The sequence below is a fragment of the Garra rufa genome, chromosome 2 (genome assembly GCF_049309525.1).
Source record: "Garra rufa chromosome 2, GarRuf1.0, whole genome shotgun sequence".
NCBI classification, from domain to species: Eukaryota; Metazoa; Chordata; class Actinopteri; order Cypriniformes; family Cyprinidae; genus Garra; species Garra rufa.
The window spans coordinates 71058605-71077335 of record NC_133362.1 but is presented as its reverse complement, the minus strand read 5'-3'; the positions used below and the strand labels follow the sequence as shown (position 1 = coordinate 71077335).

At 49.9% G+C, this 18731-nt stretch overlaps 1 protein-coding gene and 17 non-coding genes across 18 annotated transcripts in view; 16 read left to right on the top strand and 2 right to left on the bottom strand.

The window, feature by feature from the left end:
• LOC141326073 (uncharacterized) overlaps window positions 1–18731 on the bottom strand; it is a 130383-nt gene that overhangs the window by 4067 nt on the left and 107585 nt on the right. The window lies entirely within an intron of this gene.
• trnal-cag (transfer RNA leucine (anticodon CAG)) lies at window positions 1022–1104 on the top strand. Its single transcript has one exon. It is a non-coding gene; the product is annotated as a tRNA-Leu (tRNA).
• On the top strand, window positions 2158–2240 carry trnal-cag (transfer RNA leucine (anticodon CAG)). Its single transcript has one exon. It is a non-coding gene; the product is annotated as a tRNA-Leu (tRNA).
• On the top strand, window positions 3294–3376 carry trnal-cag (transfer RNA leucine (anticodon CAG)). The gene has a single exon. It is a non-coding gene; the product is annotated as a tRNA-Leu (tRNA).
• On the top strand, window positions 4430–4512 carry trnal-cag (transfer RNA leucine (anticodon CAG)). Its single transcript has one exon. It is a non-coding gene; the product is annotated as a tRNA-Leu (tRNA).
• On the top strand, window positions 5566–5648 carry trnal-cag (transfer RNA leucine (anticodon CAG)). The gene has a single exon. It is a non-coding gene; the product is annotated as a tRNA-Leu (tRNA).
• On the top strand, window positions 6702–6784 carry trnal-cag (transfer RNA leucine (anticodon CAG)). The gene has a single exon. It is a non-coding gene; the product is annotated as a tRNA-Leu (tRNA).
• On the top strand, window positions 7838–7920 carry trnal-cag (transfer RNA leucine (anticodon CAG)). Its single transcript has one exon. It is a non-coding gene; the product is annotated as a tRNA-Leu (tRNA).
• On the top strand, window positions 8974–9056 carry trnal-cag (transfer RNA leucine (anticodon CAG)). The gene has a single exon. It is a non-coding gene; the product is annotated as a tRNA-Leu (tRNA).
• On the top strand, window positions 10110–10192 carry trnal-cag (transfer RNA leucine (anticodon CAG)). The gene has a single exon. It is a non-coding gene; the product is annotated as a tRNA-Leu (tRNA).
• trnal-cag (transfer RNA leucine (anticodon CAG)) lies at window positions 11234–11316 on the top strand. The gene has a single exon. It is a non-coding gene; the product is annotated as a tRNA-Leu (tRNA).
• On the top strand, window positions 12380–12462 carry trnal-cag (transfer RNA leucine (anticodon CAG)). The gene has a single exon. It is a non-coding gene; the product is annotated as a tRNA-Leu (tRNA).
• trnal-cag (transfer RNA leucine (anticodon CAG)) lies at window positions 13516–13598 on the top strand. The gene has a single exon. It is a non-coding gene; the product is annotated as a tRNA-Leu (tRNA).
• On the top strand, window positions 14640–14722 carry trnal-cag (transfer RNA leucine (anticodon CAG)). Its single transcript has one exon. It is a non-coding gene; the product is annotated as a tRNA-Leu (tRNA).
• Window positions 15433–15506, bottom strand: trnam-cau (transfer RNA methionine (anticodon CAU)). The gene has a single exon. It is a non-coding gene; the product is annotated as a tRNA-Met (tRNA).
• On the top strand, window positions 15794–15876 carry trnal-cag (transfer RNA leucine (anticodon CAG)). The gene has a single exon. It is a non-coding gene; the product is annotated as a tRNA-Leu (tRNA).
• On the top strand, window positions 16930–17012 carry trnal-cag (transfer RNA leucine (anticodon CAG)). The gene has a single exon. It is a non-coding gene; the product is annotated as a tRNA-Leu (tRNA).
• trnal-cag (transfer RNA leucine (anticodon CAG)) lies at window positions 18066–18148 on the top strand. Its single transcript has one exon. It is a non-coding gene; the product is annotated as a tRNA-Leu (tRNA).

Sequence of the window (18731 nt, the reverse complement as noted above, 5' to 3'; positions counted from 1 at the left end):
CAAGGCTGTAACTTTGCCAACTTTGCCTTGTGTCAGGGCATTAACTTTGCCAAAGCACCACATTTCAGTCGACGTCAGAATTAGTATAAAGTGGCAGTAACGCAGACGGGCGTTCCGTTAAACTTGAGAATTACTCCGTTTTATCGTTTGTGCGACATCACTCCTTCCCCGATACCAAGTTGCAGGCACTTTTAAAGAATGCCTTGAAAGACTATGTCAAGTCGTAATAGAATCGAGTCAATATTTCCTTAAGATGAAGGCAACATTGCTTTAAGGTTCACGAAAGCTTGCCTTCCCATTAATAGGGAATTTCATTTCCAATGCCAGCATGATATTACCCTTAAGAAAACCTCACAAGAACACCGCCACATGTTACATGAATACGACAGGGATGGTATTCCTGCATTCATTCAGCATTAGCCCAGCGTGAACACTGAATTTCGATTATATTGCATGTCAAAGGGTGGCCTAGGACTGAATGCAATGTCGCTGGATGGTATTTAGGGAATTTACCTGGAAACTCACAGTTTCTCCCGCAATGTCGTGTCGTCCACCCTTCAGATGAGCTGTGGCCTTTTTCCCTCAGGCGAAGGAGACAAGCAGGCGGACGGGAACAGAGAAGCCCGCTCTGTCGTGTAAGCGCTCTCAGCTATCAAAAGGCACCACGCTGCCCCGTGTGAGGCACGACCTTCAGATTATGAGACTGACGCGCTGCCTAACTGCGCCAACGAGGCCGGCGGGATGACCGGTCTGAAATGCGAAGCGCTAGCGTGTCGGTGCCTGCCTGCAGGGCGTAGATCCAAAAGCTGCGTTCAGGTCGCAGTCTCCTCTGGAGGTGTGGGTGCGAATCCCACTTTTCCGACAGAACTGTCCTTTGTCCTTTGGCTTCGGATAACAGCTACAGTCTTCAGCGCTTGGCAGAACATGTGGAGCTATATTTGAATCGAATCAACATTTCGTTAGGGATTCAGACCACAAGCTGGGTGTAGCCGCAACGGGTCAGCTCCCACCACGCAAGCGTGTCAGGATGGCCGAGCGGTCTAAGGCGCTGCGTTCAGGTCGCAGTCTCCCCTGGAGGCGTGGGTTCGAATCCCACTTCTGACAGACTTAAGTTTCTGCTACGGACAACAGCTACGGTCTTCAGCCGCAAGGCTGTAACTTTGCCAACTTTGCCTTGTGTCAGGGCATTAACTTTGCCAAAGCACCACATTTCAGTCGACGTCAGAATTAGTATAAAGTGGCAGTAACTTCCGTTAAACTTGAGAATTACTCCGTTTTATCGTTTGTGCGACGTCACTCCTTCCCCGATACCAAGTTGCAGGCACTTTTAAAGAATGCCTTGAAAGACTATGTCAAGTCGTAATAGAATCGAGTCAATATTTCCTTAAGATGAAGGCAACATTGCTTTAAGGTTCACGAAAGCTTGCCTTCCCATTAATAGGGAATTTCATTTCCAATGCCAGCATGATATTACCCTTAAGAAAACCTCACAAGAACACCGCCACATGTTACATGAATACGACAGGGATGGTATTCCTGCATTCATTCAGCATTAGCCCAGCGTGAACACTGAATTTCGATTATATTGCATGTCAAAGGGTGGCCTAGGACTGAATGCAATGTCGCTGGATGGTATTTAGGGAATTTACCTGGAAACTCACAGTTTCTCCCGCAATGTCGTGTCGTCCACCCTTCAGATGAGCTGTGGCCTTTTTCCCTCAGGCGAAGGAGACAAGCAGGCGGACGGGAACAGAGAAGCCCGCTCTGTCGTGTAAGCGCTCTCAGCTATCAAAAGGCACCACGCTGCCCCGTGTGAGGCACGACCTTCAGATTATGAGACTGACGCGCTGCCTAACTGCGCCAACGAGGCCGGCGGGATGACCGGTCTGAAATGCGAAGCGCTAGCGTGTCGGTGCCTGCCTGCAGGGCGTAGATCCAAAAGCTGCGTTCAGGTCGCAGTCTCCTCTGGAGGTGTGGGTGCGAATCCCACTTTTCCGACAGAACTGTCCTTTGTCCTTTGGCTTCGGATAACAGCTACAGTCTTCAGCGCTTGGCAGAACATGTGGAGCTATATTTGAATCGAATCAACATTTGGTTAGGGATTCAGACCACAAGCTGGGTGTAGCCGCAACGGGTCAGCTCCCACCACGCAAGCGTGTCAGGTTGGCCGAGCGGTCTAAGGCGCTGCGTTCAGGTCGCAGTCTCCCCTGGAGGCGTGGGTTCGAATCCCACTTCTGACAGACTTAAGTTTCTGCTACGGACAACAGCTACGGTCTTCAGCCGCAAGGCTGTAACTTTGCCAACTTTGCCTTGTGTCAGGGCATTAACTTTGCCAAAGCACCACATTTCAGTCGACGTCAGAATTAGTATAAAGTGGCAGTAACTTCCGTTAAACTTGAGAATTACTCCGTTTTATCGTTTGTGCGACGTCACTCCTTCCCCGATACCAAGTTGCAGGCACTTTTAAAGAATGCCTTGAAAGACTATGTCAAGTCGTAATAGAATCGAGTCAATATTTCCTTAAGATGAAGGCAACATTGCTTTAAGGTTCACGAAAGCTTGCCTTCCCATTAATAGGGAATTTCATTTCCAATGCCAGCATGATATTACCCTTAAGAAAACCTCACAAGAACACCGCCACATGTTACATGAATACGACAGGGATGGTATTCCTGCATTCATTCAGCATTAGCCCAGCGTGAACACTGAATTTCGATTATATTGCATGTCAAAGGGTGGCCTAGGACTGAATGCAATGTCGCTGGATGGTATTTAGGGAATTTACCTGGAAACTCACAGTTTCTCCCGCAATGTCGTGTCGTCCACCCTTCAGATGAGCTGTGGCCTTTTTCCCTCAGGCGAAGGAGACAAGCAGGCGGACGGGAACAGAGAAGCCCGCTCTGTCGTGTAAGCGCTCTCAGCTATCAAAAGGCACCACGCTGCCCCGTGTGAGGCACGACCTTCAGATTATGAGACTGACGCGCTGCCTAACTGCGCCAACGAGGCCGGCGGGATGACCGGTCTGAAATGCGAAGCGCTAGCGTGTCGGTGCCTGCCTGCAGGGCGTAGATCCAAAAGCTGCGTTCAGGTCGCAGTCTCCTCTGGAGGTGTGGGTGCGAATCCCACTTTTCCGACAGAACTGTCCTTTGTCCTTTGGCTTCGGATAACAGCTACAGTCTTCAGCGCTTGGCAGAACATGTGGAGCTATATTTGAATCGAATCAACATTTGGTTAGGGATTCAGACCACAAGCTGGGTGTAGCCGCAACGGGTCAGCTCCCACCACGCAAGCGTGTCAGGTTGGCCGAGCGGTCTAAGGCGCTGCGTTCAGGTCGCAGTCTCCCCTGGAGGCGTGGGTTCGAATCCCACTTCTGACAGACTTAAGTTTCTGCTACGGACAACAGCTACGGTCTTCAGCCGCAAGGCTGTAACTTTGCCAACTTTGCCTTGTGTCAGGGCATTAACTTTGCCAAAGCACCACATTTCAGTCGACGTCAGAATTAGTATAAAGTGGCAGTAACTTCCGTTAAACTTGAGAATTACTCCGTTTTATCGTTTGTGCGACGTCACTCCTTCCCCGATACCAAGTTGCAGGCACTTTTAAAGAATGCCTTGAAAGACTATGTCAAGTCGTAATAGAATCGAGTCAATATTTCCTTAAGATGAAGGCAACATTGCTTTAAGGTTCACGAAAGCTTGCCTTCCCATTAATAGGGAATTTCATTTCCAATGCCAGCATGATATTACCCTTAAGAAAACCTCACAAGAACACCGCCACATGTTACATGAATACGACAGGGATGGTATTCCTGCATTCATTCAGCATTAGCCCAGCGTGAACACTGAATTTCGATTATATTGCATGTCAAAGGGTGGCCTAGGACTGAATGCAATGTCGCTGGATGGTATTTAGGGAATTTACCTGGAAACTCACAGTTTCTCCCGCAATGTCGTGTCGTCCACCCTTCAGATGAGCTGTGGCCTTTTTCCCTCAGGCGAAGGAGACAAGCAGGCGGACGGGAACAGAGAAGCCCGCTCTGTCGTGTAAGCGCTCTCAGCTATCAAAAGGCACCACGCTGCCCCGTGTGAGGCACGACCTTCAGATTATGAGACTGACGCGCTGCCTAACTGCGCCAACGAGGCCGGCGGGATGACCGGTCTGAAATGCGAAGCGCTAGCGTGTCGGTGCCTGCCTGCAGGGCGTAGATCCAAAAGCTGCGTTCAGGTCGCAGTCTCCTCTGGAGGTGTGGGTGCGAATCCCACTTTTCCGACAGAACTGTCCTTTGTCCTTTGGCTTCGGATAACAGCTACAGTCTTCAGCGCTTGGCAGAACATGTGGAGCTATATTTGAATCGAATCAACATTTCGTTAGGGATTCAGACCACAAGCTGGGTGTAGCCGCAACGGGTCAGCTCCCACCACGCAAGCGTGTCAGGATGGCCGAGCGGTCTAAGGCGCTGCGTTCAGGTCGCAGTCTCCCCTGGAGGCGTGGGTTCGAATCCCACTTCTGACAGACTTAAGTTTCTGCTACGGACAACAGCTACGGTCTTCAGCCGCAAGGCTGTAACTTTGCCAACTTTGCCTTGTGTCAGGGCATTAACTTTGCCAAAGCACCACATTTCAGTCGACGTCAGAATTAGTATAAAGTGGCAGTAACTTCCGTTAAACTTGAGAATTACTCCGTTTTATCGTTTGTGCGACGTCACTCCTTCCCCGATACCAAGTTGCAGGCACTTTTAAAGAATGCCTTGAAAGACTATGTCAAGTCGTAATAGAATCGAGTCAATATTTCCTTAAGATGAAGGCAACATTGCTTTAAGGTTCACGAAAGCTTGCCTTCCCATTAATAGGGAATTTCATTTCCAATGCCAGCATGATATTACCCTTAAGAAAACCTCACAAGAACACCGCCACATGTTACATGAATACGACAGGGATGGTATTCCTGCATTCATTCAGCATTAGCCCAGCGTGAACACTGAATTTCGATTATATTGCATGTCAAAGGGTGGCCTAGGACTGAATGCAATGTCGCTGGATGGTATTTAGGGAATTTACCTGGAAACTCACAGTTTCTCCCGCAATGTCGTGTCGTCCACCCTTCAGATGAGCTGTGGCCTTTTTCCCTCAGGCGAAGGAGACAAGCAGGCGGACGGGAACAGAGAAGCCCGCTCTGTCGTGTAAGCGCTCTCAGCTATCAAAAGGCACCACGCTGCCCCGTGTGAGGCACGACCTTCAGATTATGAGCCTGACGCGCTGCCTAACTGCGCCAACGAGGCCGGCGGGATGACCGGTCTGAAATGCGAAGCGCTAGCGTGTCGGTGCCTGCCTGCAGGGCGTAGATCCAAAAGCTGCGTTCAGGTCGCAGTCTCCTCTGGAGGTGTGGGTGCGAATCCCACTTTTCCGACAGAACTGTCCTTTGTCCTTTGGCTTCGGATAACAGCTACAGTCTTCAGCGCTTGGCAGAACATGTGGAGCTATATTTGAATCGAATCAACATTTCGTTAGGGATTCAGACCACAAGCTGGGTGTAGCCGCAACGGGTCAGCTCCCACCACGCAAGCGTGTCAGGATGGCCGAGCGGTCTAAGGCGCTGCGTTCAGGTCGCAGTCTCCCCTGGAGGCGTGGGTTCGAATCCCACTTCTGACAGACTTAAGTTTCTGCTACGGACAACAGCTACGGTCTTCAGCCGCAAGGCTGTAACTTTGCCAACTTTGCCTTGTGTCAGGGCATTAACTTTGCCAAAGCACCACATTTCAGTCGACGTCAGAATTAGTATAAAGTGGCAGTAACTTCCGTTAAACTTGAGAATTACTCCGTTTTATCGTTTGTGCGACGTCACTCCTTCCCCGATACCAAGTTGCAGGCACTTTTAAAGAATGCCTTGAAAGACTATGTCAAGTCGTAATAGAATCGAGTCAATATTTCCTTAAGATGAAGGCAACATTGCTTTAAGGTTCACGAAAGCTTGCCTTCCCATTAATAGGGAATTTCATTTCCAATGCCAGCATGATATTACCCTTAAGAAAACCTCACAAGAACACCGCCACATGTTACATGAATACGACAGGGATGGTATTCCTGCATTCATTCAGCATTAGCCCAGCGTGAACACTGAATTTCGATTATATTGCATGTCAAAGGGTGGCCTAGGACTGAATGCAATGTCGCTGGATGGTATTTAGGGAATTTACCTGGAAACTCACAGTTTCTCCCGCAATGTCGTGTCGTCCACCCTTCAGATGAGCTGTGGCCTTTTTCCCTCAGGCGAAGGAGACAAGCAGGCGGACGGGAACAGAGAAGCCCGCTCTGTCGTGTAAGCGCTCTCAGCTATCAAAAGGCACCACGCTGCCCCGTGTGAGGCACGACCTTCAGATTATGAGACTGACGCGCTGCCTAACTGCGCCAACGAGGCCGGCGGGATGACCGGTCTGAAATGCGAAGCGCTAGCGTGTCGGTGCCTGCCTGCAGGGCGTAGATCCAAAAGCTGCGTTCAGGTCGCAGTCTCCTCTGGAGGTGTGGGTGCGAATCCCACTTTTCCGACAGAACTGTCCTTTGTCCTTTGGCTTCGGATAACAGCTACAGTCTTCAGCGCTTGGCAGAACATGTGGAGCTATATTTGAATCGAATCAACATTTCGTTAGGGATTCAGACCACAAGCTGGGTGTAGCCGCAACGGGTCAGCTCCCACCACGCAAGCGTGTCAGGATGGCCGAGCGGTCTAAGGCGCTGCGTTCAGGTCGCAGTCTCCCCTGGAGGCGTGGGTTCGAATCCCACTTCTGACAGACTTAAGTTTCTGCTACGGACAACAGCTACGGTCTTCAGCCGCAAGGCTGTAACTTTGCCAACTTTGCCTTGTGTCAGGGCATTAACTTTGCCAAAGCACCACATTTCAGTCGACGTCAGAATTAGTATAAAGTGGCAGTAACTTCCGTTAAACTTGAGAATTACTCCGTTTTATCGTTTGTGCGACGTCACTCCTTCCCCGATACCAAGTTGCAGGCACTTTTAAAGAATGCCTTGAAAGACTATGTCAAGTCGTAATAGAATCGAGTCAATATTTCCTTAAGATGAAGGCAACATTGCTTTAAGGTTCACGAAAGCTTGCCTTCCCATTAATAGGGAATTTCATTTCCAATGCCAGCATGATATTACCCTTAAGAAAACCTCACAAGAACACCGCCACATGTTACATGAATACGACAGGGATGGTATTCCTGCATTCATTCAGCATTAGCCCAGCGTGAACACTGAATTTCGATTATATTGCATGTCAAAGGGTGGCCTAGGACTGAATGCAATGTCGCTGGATGGTATTTAGGGAATTTACCTGGAAACTCACAGTTTCTCCCGCAATGTCGTGTCGTCCACCCTTCAGATGAGCTGTGGCCTTTTTCCCTCAGGCGAAGGAGACAAGCAGGCGGACGGGAACAGAGAAGCCCGCTCTGTCGTGTAAGCGCTCTCAGCTATCAAAAGGCACCACGCTGCCCCGTGTGAGGCACGACCTTCAGATTATGAGCCTGACGCGCTGCCTAACTGCGCCAACGAGGCCGGCGGGATGACCGGTCTGAAATGCGAAGCGCTAGCGTGTCGGTGCCTGCCTGCAGGGCGTAGATCCAAAAGCTGCGTTCAGGTCGCAGTCTCCTCTGGAGGTGTGGGTGCGAATCCCACTTTTCCGACAGAACTGTCCTTTGTCCTTTGGCTTCGGATAACAGCTACAGTCTTCAGCGCTTGGCAGAACATGTGGAGCTATATTTGAATCGAATCAACATTTCGTTAGGGATTCAGACCACAAGCTGGGTGTAGCCGCAACGGGTCAGCTCCCACCACGCAAGCGTGTCAGGATGGCCGAGCGGTCTAAGGCGCTGCGTTCAGGTCGCAGTCTCCCCTGGAGGCGTGGGTTCGAATCCCACTTCTGACAGACTTAAGTTTCTGCTACGGACAACAGCTACGGTCTTCAGCCGCAAGGCTGTAACTTTGCCAACTTTGCCTTGTGTCAGGGCATTAACTTTGCCAAAGCACCACATTTCAGTCGACGTCAGAATTAGTATAAAGTGGCAGTAACTTCCGTTAAACTTGAGAATTACTACGTTTTATCGTTTGTGCGACGTCACTCCTTCCCCGATACCAAGTTGCAGGCACTTTTAAAGAATGCCTTGAAAGACTATGTCAAGTCGTAATAGAATCGAGTCAATATTTCCTTAAGATGAAGGCAACATTGCTTTAAGGTTCACGAAAGCTTGCCTTCCCATTAATAGGGAATTTCATTTCCAATGCCAGCATGATATTACCCTTAAGAAAACCTCACAAGAACACCGCCACATGTTACATGAATACGACAGGGATGGTATTCCTGCATTCATTCAGCATTAGCCCAGCGTGAACACTGAATTTCGATTATATTGCATGTCAAAGGGTGGCCTAGGACTGAATGCAATGTCGCTGGATGGTATTTAGGGAATTTACCTGGAAACTCACAGTTTCTCCCGCAATGTCGTGTCGTCCACCCTTCAGATGAGCTGTGGCCTTTTTCCCTCAGGCGAAGGAGACAAGCAGGCGGACGGGAACAGAGAAGCCCGCTCTGTCGTGTAAGCGCTCTCAGCTATCAAAAGGCACCACGCTGCCCCGTGTGAGGCACGACCTTCAGATTATGAGACTGACGCGCTGCCTAACTGCGCCAACGAGGCCGGCGGGATGACCGGTCTGAAATGCGAAGCGCTAGCGTGTCGGTGCCTGCCTGCAGGGCGTAGATCCAAAAGCTGCGTTCAGGTCGCAGTCTCCTCTGGAGGTGTGGGTGCGAATCCCACTTTTCCGACAGAACTGTCCTTTGTCCTTTGGCTTCGGATAACAGCTACAGTCTTCAGCGCTTGGCAGAACATGTGGAGCTATATTTGAATCGAATCAACATTTCGTTAGGGATTCAGACCACAAGCTGGGTGTAGCCGCAACGGGTCAGCTCCCACCACGCAAGCGTGTCAGGATGGCCGAGCGGTCTAAGGCGCTGCGTTCAGGTCGCAGTCTCCCCTGGAGGCGTGGGTTCGAATCCCACTTCTGACAGACTTAAGTTTCTGCTACGGACAACAGCTACGGTCTTCAGCCGCAAGGCTGTAACTTTGCCAACTTTGCCTTGTGTCAGGGCATTAACTTTGCCAAAGCACCACATTTCAGTCGACGTCAGAATTAGTATAAAGTGGCAGTAACTTCCGTTAAACTTGAGAATTACTCCGTTTTATCGTTTGTGCGACGTCACTCCTTCCCCGATACCAAGTTGCAGGCACTTTTAAAGAATGCCTTGAAAGACTATGTCAAGTCGTAATAGAATCGAGTCAATATTTCCTTAAGATGAAGGCAACATTGCTTTAAGGTTCACGAAAGCTTGCCTTCCCATTAATAGGGAATTTCATTTCCAATGCCAGCATGATATTACCCTTAAGAAAACCTCACAAGAACACCGCCACATGTTACATGAATACGACAGGGATGGTATTCCTGCATTCATTCAGCATTAGCCCAGCGTGAACACTGAATTTCGATTATATTGCATGTCAAAGGGTGGCCTAGGACTGAATGCAATGTCGCTGGATGGTATTTAGGGAATTTACCTGGAAACTCACAGTTTCTCCCGCAATGTCGTGTCGTCCACCCTTCAGATGAGCTGTGGCCTTTTTCCCTCAGGCGAAGGAGACAAGCAGGCGGACGGGAACAGAGAAGCCCGCTCTGTCGTGTAAGCGCTCTCAGCTATCAAAAGGCACCACGCTGCCCCGTGTGAGGCACGACCTTCAGATTATGAGACTGACGCGCTGCCTAACTGCGCCAACGAGGCCGGCGGGATGACCGGTCTGAAATGCGAAGCGCTAGCGTGTCGGTGCCTGCCTGCAGGGCGTAGATCCAAAAGCTGCGTTCAGGTCGCAGTCTCCTCTGGAGGTGTGGGTTCGAATCCCACTTTTCCGACAGAACTGTCCTTTGTCCTTTGGCTTCGGATAACAGCTACAGTCTTCAGCGCTTGGCAGAACATGTGGAGCTATATTTGAATCGAATCAACATTTCGTTAGGGATTCAGACCACAAGCTGGGTGTAGCCGCAACGGGTCAGCTCCCACCACGCATGCGTGTCAGGATGGCCGAGCGGTCTAAGGCGCTGCGTTCAGGTCGCAGTCTCCCCTGGAGGCGTGGGTTCGAATCCCACTTCTGACAGACTTAAGTTTCGGCTACGGACAACATCTACGGTCTTCAGCCGCAAGGCTGTAACTTTGCCAACTTTGCCTTGTGTCAGGGCATTAACTTTGCCAAAGCACCACATTTCAGTCGACGTCAGAATTAGTATAAAGTGGCAGTAACGCCGACGGGCGTTCCGTTAAACTTGAGAATTACTCCGTTTTATCGTTTGTGCGACATCACTCCTTCCCCGATACCAAGTTGCAGGCACTTTTAAAGAATGCCTTGAAAGACTATGTCAAGTCGTAATAGAATCGAGTCAATATTTCCTTAAGATGAAGGCAACATTGCTTTAAGGTTCACGAAAGCTTGCCTTCCCATTAATAGGGAATTTCATTTCCAATGCCAGCATGATATTACCCTTAAGAAAACCTCACAAGAACACCGCCACATGTTACATGAATACGACAGGGATGGTATTCCTGCATTCATTCAGCATTAGCCCAGCGTGAACACTGAATTTCGATTATATTGCATGTCAAAGGGTGGCCTAGGACTGAATGCAATGTCGCTGGATGGTATTTAGGGAATTTACCTGGAAACTCACAGTTTCTCCCGCAATGTCGTGTCGTCCACCCTTCAGATGAGCTGTGGCCTTTTTCCCTCAGGCGAAGGAGACAAGCAGGCGGACGGGAACAGAGAAGCCCGCTCTGTCGTGTAAGCGCTCTCAGCTATCAAAAGGCACCACGCTGCCCCGTGTGAGGCACGACCTTCAGATTATGAGACTGACGCGCTGCCTAACTGCGCCAACGAGGCCGACGGGATGACCGGTCTGAAATGCGAAGCGCTAGCGTGTCGGTGCCTGCCTGCAGGGCGTAGATCCAAAAGCTGCGTTCAGGTCGCAGTCTCCTCTGGAGGTGTGGGTGCGAATCCCACTTTTCCGACAGAACTGTCCTTTGTCCTTTGGCTTCGGATAACAGCTACAGTCTTCAGCGCTTGGCAGAACATGTGGAGCTATGTTTGAATCGAATCAACATTTCGTTAGGGATTCAGACCACAAGCTGGGTGTAGCCGCAAAGGGTCAGGATGGCCGAGCGGTCTAAGGCGCTGCTTTCAGATCGCAGTCTCCCCTGGAGGCGTGGGTTCGAATCCCTCTTCTGACAGACTTAAGTTTCGGCTACAGACAACAGCTACGGTCTTCAGCCGCAAGGCTGTAACTTTGCCAACTTTGCCTTGTGTCAGGGCATTAACTTTGCCAAAGCACCACATTTCAGTCGACGTCAGAATTAGTATAAAGTGGCAGTAACGCCGACGGGCGTTCCGTTAAACTTGAGAATTACTCCTTGTATCGTTTGTGCGACGTCACTCCTTCCCCGATACCAAGTTGCAGGCACTTTTAAAGAATGCCTTGAAAGACTATGTCAAGTCGTAATAGAATCGAGTCAATATTTCCTTAAGATGAAGGCAACATTGCTTTAAGGTTCACGAAAGCTTGCCTTCCCATTAATAGGGAATTTCATTTCCAATGCCAGCATGATATTACCCTTAAGAAAACCTCACAAGAACACCGCCACATGTTACATGAATACGACAGGGATGGTATTCCTGCATTCATTCAGCATTAGCCCAGCGTGAACACTGAATTTCGATTATATTGCATGTCAAAGGGTGGCCTAGGACTGAATGCAATGTCGCTGGATGGTATTTAGGGAATTTACCTGGAAACTCACAGTTTCTCCCGCAATGTCGTGTCGTCCACCCTTCAGATGAGCTGTGGCCTTTTTCCCTCAGGCGAAGGAGACAAGCAGGCGGACGGGAACAGAGAAGCCCGCTCTGTCGTGTAAGCGCTCTCAGCTATCAAAAGGCACCACGCTGCCCCGTGTGAGGCACGACCTTCAGATTATGAGACTGACGCGCTGCCTAACTGCGCCAACGAGGCCGGCGGGATGACCGGTCTGAAATGCGAAGCGCTAGCGTGTCGGTGCCTGCCTGCAGGGCGTAGATCCAAAAGCTGCGTTCAGGTCGCAGTCTCCTCTGGAGGTGTGGGTGCGAATCCCACTTTTCCGACAGAACTGTCCTTTGTCCTTTGGCTTCGGATAACAGCTACAGTCTTCAGCGCTTGGCAGAACATGTGGAGCTATATTTGAATCGAATCAACATTTCGTTAGGGATTCAGACCACAAGCTGGGTGTAGCCGCAACGGGTCAGCTCCCACCACGCAAGCGTGTCAGGATGGCCGAGCGGTCTAAGGCGCTGCGTTCAGGTCGCAGTCTCCCCTGGAGGCGTGGGTTCGAATCCCACTTCTGACAGACTTAAGTTTCTGCTACGGACAACAGCTACGGTCTTCAGCCGCAAGGCTGTAACTTTGCCAACTTTGCCTTGTGTCAGGGCATTAACTTTGCCAAAGCACCACATTTCAGTCGACGTCAGAATTAGTATAAAGTGGCAGTAACTTCCGTTAAACTTGAGAATTACTCCGTTTTATCGTTTGTGCGACGTCACTCCTTCCCCGATACCAAGTTGCAGGCACTTTTAAAGAATGCCTTGAAAGACTATGTCAAGTCGTAATAGAATCGAGTCAATATTTCCTTAAGATGAAGGCAACATTGCTTTAAGGTTCACGAAAGCTTGCCTTCCCATTAATAGGGAATTTCATTTCCAATGCCAGCATGATATTACCCTTAAGAAAACCTCACAAGAACACCGCCACATGTTACATGAATACGACAGGGATGGTATTCCTGCATTCATTCAGCATTAGCCCAGCGTGAACACTGAATTTCGATTATATTGCATGTCAAAGGGTGGCCTAGGACTGAATGCAATGTCGCTGGATGGTATTTAGGGAATTTACCTGGAAACTCACAGTTTCTCCCGCAATGTCGTGTCGTCCACCCTTCAGATGAGCTGTGGCCTTTTTCCCTCAGGCGAAGGAGACAAGCAGGCGGACGGGAACAGAGAAGCCCGCTCTGTCGTGTAAGCGCTCTCAGCTATCAAAAGGCACCACGCTGCCCCGTGTGAGGCACGACCTTCAGATTATGAGACTGACGCGCTGCCTAACTGCGCCAACGAGGCCGGCGGGATGACCGGTCTGAAATGCGAAGCGCTAGCGTGTCGGTGCCTGCCTGCAGGGCGTAGATCCAAAAGCTGCGTTCAGGTCGCAGTCTCCTCTGGAGGTGTGGGTTCGAATCCCACTTTTCCGACAGAACTGTCCTTTGTCCTTTGGCTTCGGATAACAGCTACAGTCTTCAGCGCTTGGCAGAACATGTGGAGCTATATTTGAATCGAATCAACATTTCGTTAGGGATTCAGACCACAAGCTGGGTGTAGCCGCAACGGGTCAGCTCCCACCACGCATGCGTGTCAGGATGGCCGAGCGGTCTAAGGCGCTGCGTTCAGGTCGCAGTCTCCCCTGGAGGCGTGGGTTCGAATCCCACTTCTGACAGACTTAAGTTTCGGCTACGGACAACATCTACGGTCTTCAGCCGCAAGGCTGTAACTTTGCCAACTTTGCCTTGTGTCAGGGCATTAACTTTGCCAAAGCACCACATTTCAGTCGACGTCAGAATTAGTATAAAGTGGCAGTAACGCCGACGGGCGTTCCGTTAAACTTGAGAATTACTCCGTTTTATCGTTTGTGCGACATCACTCCTTCCCCGATACCAAGTTGCAGGCACTTTTAAAGAATGCCTTGAAAGACTATGTCAAGTCGTAATAGAATCGAGTCAATATTTCCTTAAGATGAAGGCAACATTGCTTTAAGGTTCACGAAAGCTTGCCTTCCCATTAATAGGGAATTTCATTTCCAATGCCAGCATGATATTACCCTTAAGAAAACCTCACAAGAACACCGCCACATGTTACATGAATACGACAGGGATGGTATTCCTGCATTCATTCAGCATTAGCCCAGCGTGAACACTGAATTTCGATTATATTGCATGTCAAAGGGTGGCCTAGGACTGAATGCAATGTCGCTGGATGGTATTTAGGGAATTTACCTGGAAACTCACAGTTTCTCCCGCAATGTCGTGTCGTCCACCCTTCAGATGAGCTGTGGCCTTTTTCCCTCAGGCGAAGGAGACAAGCAGGCGGACGGGAACAGAGAAGCCCGCTCTGTCGTGTAAGCGCTCTCAGCTATCAAAAGGCACCACGCTGCCCCGTGTGAGGCACGACCTTCAGATTATGAGACTGACGCGCTGCCTAACTGCGCCAACGAGGCCGACGGGATGACCGGTCTGAAATGCGAAGCGCTAGCGTGTCGGTGCCTGCCTGCAGGGCGTAGATCCAAAAGCTGCGTTCAGGTCGCAGTCTCCTCTGGAGGTGTGGGTGCGAATCCCACTTTTCCGACAGAACTGTCCTTTGTCCTTTGGCTTCGGATAACAGCTACAGTCTTCAGCGCTTGGCAGAACATGTGGAGCTATGTTTGAATCGAATCAACATTTCGTTAGGGATTCAGACCACAAGCTGGGTGTAGCCGCAAAGGGTCAGGATGGCCGAGCGGTCTAAGGCGCTGCTTTCAGATCGCAGTCTCCCCTGGAGGCGTGGGTTCGAATCCCTCTTCTGACAGACTTAAGTTTCGGCTACAGACAACAGCTACGGTCTTCAGCCGCAAGGCTGTAACTTTGCCAACTTTGCCTTGTGTCAGGGCATTAACTTTGCCAAAGCACCACATTTCAGTCGACGTCAGAATTAGTATAAAGTGGCAGTAACGCCGACGGGCGTTCCGTTAAACTTGAGAATTACTCCTTGTATCGTTTGTGCGACGTCACTCCTTCCCCGATACCAAGTTGCAGGCACTTTTAAAGAATGCCTTGAAAGACTATGTCAAGTCGTAATAGAATCGAGTCAATATTTCCTTAAGATGAAGGCAACATTGCTTTAAGGTTCACGAAAGCTTGCCTTCCCATTAATAGGGAATTTCATTTCCAATGCCAGCATGATATTACCCTTAAGAAAACCTCACAAGAACACCGCCACATGTTACATGAATACGACAGGGATGGTATTCCTGCATTCATTCAGCATTAGCCCAGCGTGAACACTGAATTTCGATTATATTGCATGTCAAAGGGTGGCCTAGGACTGAATGCAATGTCGCTGGATGGTATTTAGGGAATTTACCTGGAAACTCACAGTTTCTCCCGCAATGTCGTGTCGTCCACCCTTCAGATGAGCTGTGGCCTTTTTCCCTCAGGCGAAGGAGACAAGCAGGCGGACGGGAACAGAGAAGCCCGCTCTGTCGTGTAAGCGCTCTCAGCTATCAAAAGGCACCACGCTGCCCCGTGTGAGGCTCGAACTCACGACCTTCAGATTATGAGACTGACGCGCTGCCTAACTGCGCCAACGAGGCCGGCGGGATGACCGGTCTGAAATGCGAAGCGCTAGCGTGTCGGTGCCTGCCTGCAGGGCGTAGATCCAAAAGCTGCGTTCAGGTCGCAGTCTCCTCTGGAGGTGTGGGTGCGAATCCCACTTTTCCGACAGAACTGTCCTTTGTCCTTTGGCTTCGGATAACAGCTACAGTCTTCAGCGCTTGGCAGAACATGTGGAGCTATATTTGAATCGAATCAACATTTCGTTAGGGATTCAGACCACAAGCTGGGTGTAGCCGCAACGGGTCAGCTCCCACCACGCAAGCGTGTCAGGTTGGCCGAGCTGTCTAAGGTGCTGCGTTCAGGTCGCAGTCTCCCCTGGAGGCGTGGGTTCGAATCCCACTTCTGACAGACTTAAGTTTCTGCTACGGACAACAGCTACGGTCTTCAGCCGCAAGGCTGTAACTTTGCCAACTTTGCCTTGTGTCAGGGCATTAACTTTGCCAAAGCACCACATTTCAGTCGACGTCAGAATTAGTATAAAGTGGCAGTAACTTCCGTTAAACTTGAGAATTACTCCGTTTTATCGTTTGTGCGACGTCACTCCTTCCCCGATACCAAGTTGCAGGCACTTTTAAAGAATGCCTTGAAAGACTATGTCAAGTCGTAATAGAATCGAGTCAATATTTCCTTAAGATGAAGGCAACATTGCTTTAAGGTTCACGAAAGCTTGCCTTCCCATTAATAGGGAATTTCATTTCCAATGCCAGCATGATATTACCCTTAAGAAAACCTCACAAGAACACCGCCACATGTTACATGAATACGACAGGGATGGTATTCCTGCATTCCTTCAGCATTAGCCCAGCGTGAACACTGAATTTCGATTATATTGCATGTCAAAGGGTGGCCTAGGACTGAATGCAATGTCGCTGGATGGTATTTAGGGAATTTACCTGGAAACTCACAGTTTCTCCCGCAATGTCGTGTCGTCCACCCTTCAGATGAGCTGTGGCCTTTTTCCCTCAGGCGAAGGAGACAAGCCGGCGGACGGGAACAGAGAAGCCTGCTCTGTCGTGTAAGCGTTCTCAGCTATCAAAAGGCACCACGCTGCCCCGTGTGAGGCACGACCTTCAGATTATGAGACTGACGCGCTGCCTAACTGCGCCAACGAGGCCGGCGGGATGACCGGTCTGAAATGCGAAGCGCTAGCGTGTCGGTGCCTGCCTGCAGGGCGTAGATCCAAAAGCTGCGTTCAGGTCGCAGTCTCCTCTGGAGGTGTGGGTGCGAATCCCACTTTTCCGACAGAACTGTCCTTTGTCCTTTGGCTTCGGATAACAGCTACAGTCTTCAGCGCTTGGCAGAACATGTGGAGCTATATTTGAATCGAATCAACATTTCGTTAGGGATTCAGACCACAAGCTGGGTGTAGCCGCAACGGGTCAGCTCCCACCACGCAAGCGTGTCAGGATGGCCGAGCGGTCTAAGGCGCTGCGTTCAGGTCGCAGTCTCCCCTGGAGGCGTGGGTTCGAATCCCACTTCTGACAGACTTAAGTTTCTGCTACGGACAACAGCTACGGTCTTCAGCCGCAAGGCTGTAACTTTGCCAACTTTGCCTTGTGTCAGGGCATTAACTTTGCCAAAGCACCACATTTCAGTCGACGTCAGAATTAGTATAAAGTGGCAGTAACTTCCGTTAAACTTGAGAATTACTCCGTTTTATCGTTTGTGCGACATCACTCCTTCCCCGATACCAAGTTGCAGGCACTTTTAAAGAATGCCTTGAAAGACTATGTCAAGTCGTAATAGAATCGAGTCAATATTTCCTTAAGATGAAGGCAACATTGCTTTAAGGTTCACGAAAGCTTGCCTTCCCATTAATAGGGAATTTCATTTCCAATGCCAGCATGATATTACCCTTAAGAAAACCTCACAAGAACACCGCCACATGTTACATGAATACGACAGGGATGGTATTCCTGCATTCATTCAGCATTAGCCCAGCGTGAACACTGAATTTCGATTATATTGCATGTCAAAGGGTGGCCTAGGACTGAATGCAATGTCGCTGGATGGTATTTAGGGAATTTACCTGGAAACTCACAGTTTCTCCCGCAATGTCGTGTCGTCCACCCTTCAGATGAGCTGTGGCCTTTTTCCCTCAGGCGAAGGAGACAAGCAGGCGGACGGGAACAGAGAAGCCCGCTCTGTCGTGTAAGCGCTCTCAGCTATCAAAAGGCACCACGCTGCCCCGTGTGAGGCACGACCTTCAGATTATGAGACTGACGCGCTGCCTAACTGCGCCAACGAGGCCGGCGGGATGACCGGTCTGAAATGCGAAGCGCTAGCGTGTCGGTGCCTGCCTGCAGGGCGTAGATCCAAAAGCTGCGTTCAGGTCGCAGTCTCCTCTGGAGGTGTGGGTGCGAATCCCACTTTTCCGACAGAACTGTCCTTTGTCCTTTGGCTTCGGATAACAGCTACAGTCTTCAGCGCTTGGCAGAACATGTGGAGCTATATTTGAATCGAATCAACATTTGGTTAGGGATTCAGACCACAAGCTGGGTGTAGCCGCAACGGGTCAGCTCCCACCACGCAAGCGTGTCAGGATGGCCGAGCGGTCTAAGGCGCTGCGTTCAGGTCGCAGTCTCCCCTGGAGGCGTGGGTTCGAATCCCACTTCTGACAGACTTAAGTTTCTGCTACGGACAACAGCTACGGTCTTCAGCCGCAAGGCTGTAACTTTGCCAACTTTGCCTTGTGTCAGGGCATTAACTTTGCCAAAGCACCACATTTCAGTCGACGTCAGAATTAGTATAAAGTGGCAGTAACTTCCGTTAAACTTGAGAATTACTCCGTTTTATCGTTTGTGCGACGTCACTCCTTCCCCGATACCAAGTTGCAGGCACTTTTAAAGAATGCCTTGAAAGACTATGTCAAGTCGTAATAGAATCGAGTCAATATTTCCTTAAGATGAAGGCAACATTGCTTTAAGGTTCACGAAAGCTTGCCTTCCCATTAATAGGGAATTTCATTTCCAATGCCAGCATGATATTACCCTTAAGAAAACCTCACAAGAACACCGCCACATGTTACATGAATACGACAGGGATGGTATTCCTGCATTCATTCAGCATTAGCCCAGCGTGAACACTGAATTTCGATTATATTGCATGTCAAAGGGTGGCCTAGGACTGAATGCAATGTCGCTGGATGGTATTTAGGGAATTTACCTGGAAACTCACAGTTTCTCCCGCAATGTCGTGTCGTC